This window comes from Melanotaenia boesemani, chromosome 2 (assembly GCF_017639745.1).
Source record: "Melanotaenia boesemani isolate fMelBoe1 chromosome 2, fMelBoe1.pri, whole genome shotgun sequence".
Classification (NCBI taxonomy): Eukaryota; Metazoa; Chordata; class Actinopteri; order Atheriniformes; family Melanotaeniidae; genus Melanotaenia; species Melanotaenia boesemani.
In genome coordinates, this window is record NC_055683.1 from 18552030 (window position 1) to 18557487 (window position 5458).

Below are 5458 nucleotides of genomic sequence, written 5' to 3' on the forward strand. Positions count from 1 at the left end.
TATGATAGATGTCTCTTTTCCTTTAGAACATTTTGCATAACTGCATCGCTAGATGCAAATTCTATTTTTATTTGAAAAATTCTCTATGTTTACATGCATATGGCAAAACCAGCTGAGTGAAGTCAATGTTGTAATTAAAATGACCTCTTTGTGGTTTGACTCTAAAGGCCTATTTATGCTCTATGGTGTCTTCTGTGTCTTTTATGTGCATAATTTAGGGCCATCCCCACGACGCTGGATTGCATTAAAACCGCAAAAGTATTTTAGCAAAACACCCTTTCATAGACATAGCCTTAGTCTGTTTTCACAGCCCTTGATGATGCCTGGCAAAGCAAACAGAGCAGTACCACTCAAAATCAAAGGGGCAGTGTTTTTAGTGGGTTTTAATGGCTGTAAAGACCAGTCCCATCTATTGCGCTGCTTCCTCTCTTTCTGAGAATGTCCATGATCATGAACTCCTCCAGCGTTGCCATGCTTGCAATTGTCTGAAACTGACGTTGGAACTCGGAGGTAATTTTGAACTCTTCACTGCCCTCTGGTGGATGTATTGGATAACAACTATGACAATGTAAGAGATGCATGGAGGTGTGAGGGCAGTGACGTTTGAAACAGACGTATGTAAAAGGAGCATAAACAAGCCTTAAAGAAAACCCCTGCTTTGAAGAAAAAAAAAGTCTCTGTAAAAACTCTTTGCCCTCTACTGTAACAGTATGATTGGCAAAATAAAAACATATCTCAGTGCTTTGCCTCTTTGAGAGCTCAGTGCTGTAATTCAGTATGAAATATTGATGCTGAGCAATGCTGTGTAACACTCATTAATACGTGTGTGTAACTGTTGGAAAAGTGGAAAAATGGAAAACCCAGAGCAAATACTGTAAACACAATTATGAGCTAATGCTACTGATTACTTCTATGTTCAGTTTTTCAGAAGTCTGATTTATTGGTAGATATCAACTAAATAAATAAATAAATAAAAAAAAATACAAAAAAAACAAAACAAAACAAAACAAAACAAAACAAAAAACACCCGTTAAGGATTTTGTTTCTGCTGAAATTTCTTAATTAAGCTACTTTTTTTTGGGAAAAAGTCATGAAAGCTTTTGGGGAAAACCTCCTTATCTTTTTGTGCACCTTAAATGTTATTTATTTTCTTACAAAGTTGATTTAATGATCAAATAAAAGTAGCCATGTTAACCATGAGGTTAATATGAATGTTGCTGTATGGCTACATGCATTTACTGTACTACCTGCATTGTTTAGCAGGAGTTTGTTGATACTTAGTTGTGTTAATGAAAGGAAAAGAAAATGACATTAGATCACATTCAACTACATAGCTTTGCAAATTACTTTATTTTATTTTTTTTTAACAAAATGAGCAAATTACTTAGAAGGTAAAGAGTCAAGGCAAAGTAAGAGGTCATTTGTCAGTAAATTTTTTTGTACTAGTTTAACCATGAGATGCAACCATAGGCTGTATATAATAGATGGATGGAGCCTCCGTGACGTCACCCGTAGGTTTCTGAGAATTCAAGCTCATTGGGCTGTTCTGACCGTCGCCATCTTGGCAGCGTCACATGTGTCTTCATTCCCAGAAAATCCAAAAATGGGAGAGGGGGACTATGAAGGTGGGGGTGGATGATTGACATCCATCAAACTCTGAGATTCCTGTAGCTAAGAGTTAACAGCACTAACCCGGAGCTAACTGTAGCTAACCATCTAATGGAGATACCTGTCAATCAAAAAGACACGCCCATAATGATGCTGAATTTCAAGATTAAATAACATCCAAACGGATGAATTAGAAAAAAATTCACCCCCCTCATAGTTGTCATGAAGGTAAACTTGACCTTTTAATCCTAAAATGGATTTTTGTACCAGGCTTTAAACATGATTATTTCTGCTGTGAAGTTGGTCTTTTTAACATGGGGGTCTATGGGGATTGACTCTGTTTTGGAGCCAGCCCCTAGTGGACGAGGAGTGAACTGCAACTTTTTCATTGAGGCCAAATGAAGTGAGGATTTGTAGGGTGGATTCGGAGGCTCCTTCCAAATGGGATTGTGCTTGGCGTACCACAATGACGTATGTAGCCTACAAATCTGCACTTTAAAGTATGCAGACACTGAATTGGGACACAGCTTAGACATGGGGTGGGCACGTTCGGATTTAGAAAGCTGCAATTCTGCCAGTTTTAGATATTTTCCTGCTTCAACACTGTTGCAATGAAAGTAGAATACAAAGGAAAAATGTGGTGGTGTGCAGCAACAGGAAGGTGGAGTTTAAACAAAATACAAACATTCACATTTAGCCTGTTTTGGAGGCTTATTTGCTCCTATATTAGCAGCTAAAAGTTATGTCCGCCATGTTATTCAAACTTAAGTTGTTTATAAATGTTACACTGACCTTATAGTAAAATAAATAAATAAATAAATAAATAAAATAAATAAATAAACTCCCCTCACATCATACAGTAGTATTAACACAGAATATTCTGGCCCTAGTATATATCTACATTTGTTTCTGATCTTACCAAACTGTGAGGTGTTTCACAGTTAAAACAGATAACTGCATATTTTTTTTTCTCTGGGAGGATTAATTAGAAAACAAGTCAGCAAGATGACCGCCTGCTGGTTTGTGCACATTTACCCTAAAGACGTTGGCTATATCAGCCGAATGATTGAAGAACAAGTGTTGAAAAAAGACAGTTACAAGATAGCTGAACATCAGATTACTGCACAATTTCAGCTCAGGGGAATGACAGCACACACACTTGCCAAAAACCTATATGGGTGGGCATGTAAGGGAACTAGATGGGTGCCTGTTAACAGCTCCCTAAAGGACAGCAAAAGATGCCAAGTTAACCTCTTCTACCTTTTGGGCATCCAACTGAAACCATTAACATGATCTTGACCATCCAACTAATGGATTTACTGTAACATAAGTGCTCAGAAATGTCTATGGCTTTATAAACAAATTTTACAAGTAAATGCACTTAAAAAAATGTTCATTGACATCTTCTCCTCTGCAAATCTTCCCGAGAGGTTTTTTTTTAAAGCTTAGATCCAAACAAACTGTTCTGTTGTCCCATTTTCTCCACCATACATTGCTTCATGTGTGTATGATTAAGACTTCAGAGAGGTGTATGCACACACACACACACACACACACACACACACACCCACACACACACCACTGTGCACACCCTTAGATCCAGCATTCTAATATTGCATGGAGCTTAGAGGGAGGTTTGCCATCAGACGGCCTGAAGTGATTCTGCAGATGCTTTGATGCATCTCGACTCTACAGCGGGGGTATGCCTATGATGTGGAAGCGGGTTTAACACAGAGAAACACATTTGTACATAACTATACACCAAATATAAACAAGAACTTATTCTTTAAGACAAAAATGCACAGATCAGTGGTAACAAAGCCCCCACAGGGGAAAATATAATAAATGACTGAAGCACATATTACTGGTAAAGAAATAATTAATTCTAAAAATAGAGCAGTATGCTTTAATAGTTTCTGCATTATAATGAATGCTTAGTAGCATTAGCTTGTTGTATGAGAAACCTTCACCTGTTGATGGAGACCATGTAATGTGACACCATGTAAAAGCTTGAGAGCACCAATGGTTGGTCCTTTTAAAGCATTGCTTCTTTAACTTTTTCTGCCATGTCCCCCCATTTCCTGCACAAACGTGACTGCTCTGTGCAGCATGTCTTCCTTTCTCTCCTGTTCTCTGAATCATAACGTTGATCAGCTGATTGGCTTTTCTGTTGCTAGTACCCCCTCTCTTTTTGCGTTTGTTTATTGTTCAGCTGAGAAGGAGGACTCTCACATATCTACCCTAAAGTATTGTTTTTGGCAGGACCCTTCTCAAACACTGGTGGTAGGCTGATGGTAGACAGAGTTTACACTTCAGCGATGCAGGACTGGATCTAGAAAAGTTTTAATGGGCAGGCAGGGGCACTGACCAGGAAAATGTTTAGATTTTATAAAATATTTAACTGATTATTACAACTAAAGTGATCATCGAATGTAAGAAAAAAAAAAAAAAAAAGTGAAGAAAAATGTGTAAAACAAACAGCCAATGATAGAGTTTATCAACAGTTGTTTACTTAGGGTGATGCTGCTGTAGGACTTTTATCACAGCTGCACAAACACTCACACTTTAATGATAAAAGGAAAATGTGTTTTTAACTAGATCATTAGATTCATCAGAGTTTCTTCGTCAATATTGACTCTTTATTTTCAGTTATCAGTTATTCGGTAGTTGGTGCATTACTGCCACCTAGTGGTCTGGAGTATGGACCAAAATGTCGTTCCTCTCCACCTCCATGCACAACCATCTTTTGATAATTCTAACATTTTTGATGCTGACTTTGAGGATGCTGAAGGGAATTTTGAAAACTATCATCCATGATGTAGAATGAGAGGATAATTCCTCTCAAATTGAGACAGGTTGCAGGTCTACATAGCCCACATCAAGTGAGTCAGACAATAATGATTACGGACATGTGGACTGGGGAAGCTGAGATCCAATAACTGACCTTCTGATTGGTAGATGACCACTGTCATAACCTATCCACAGCTACCTCAATTAACCACCTGTTTCTGCTTATTGGAAATATAAAATCCATGACAATTTGACACAAAGGATTAATGACTAAAACCTCCCCAAACCTTCATTAGCTCTTTTCTACGGTCACTGTTACACCATTGGTGGTTTTGTCATAGAGAAACGAAAAGTAAGAATGTGCACTTTCAGGCGAATTGTGCACTTTCTGTTGTGTAATCTTTGGAAACTTGGAACTCATGTTAAGACTAGTTGTCACATACATTACACCACCAGAAAACACAATGAATTATGACTTGGTGTTCAGGCATTTAAAGGGGATATATCATGAAAAATCCACTTTTTTTTAGCCCTTAAATACATGTTTTTGAGCACTATTAATGTTTATCAGTGCAGAAAATTTAAATACATTCTCTCCTGATGCTGTGTATATATCTTTAAATTCTTTTTGGGTCATATTTTTCAGTCTGTTTAGTTTTCTCTAATCTCTATCACGTTTTCTTATCTATTACGTCACAGTATTTGCTGTGGGTCTGCTAAATAAGGTCATGGACTTCCTGGTATCGAATTTTATGAATCCACTTTTTTTTTTTTTTTTCTCGAATCAGTTCTGTAGTCCACGTGGGGGTGGGGGAACAGCAGCTGGTAGAGATGGCATGGGAGGATGAAAAATACATGAAAGTGTATGGGGAACTTATCAGTAAGGGACAAACAGAAAGGGAGGGAGGAGGACTTGTATATGTAAAGCTGGATGGACACTTTTTCCATTGTTGACATCTCTAGTAAAATTTCCAACAAAACGTTTCTCTGCCGGTAGATAATCGATCGCTGCTATCAAACTACAAATATGGCCGAATGGGGTACAGTGGAACTCTCTGTG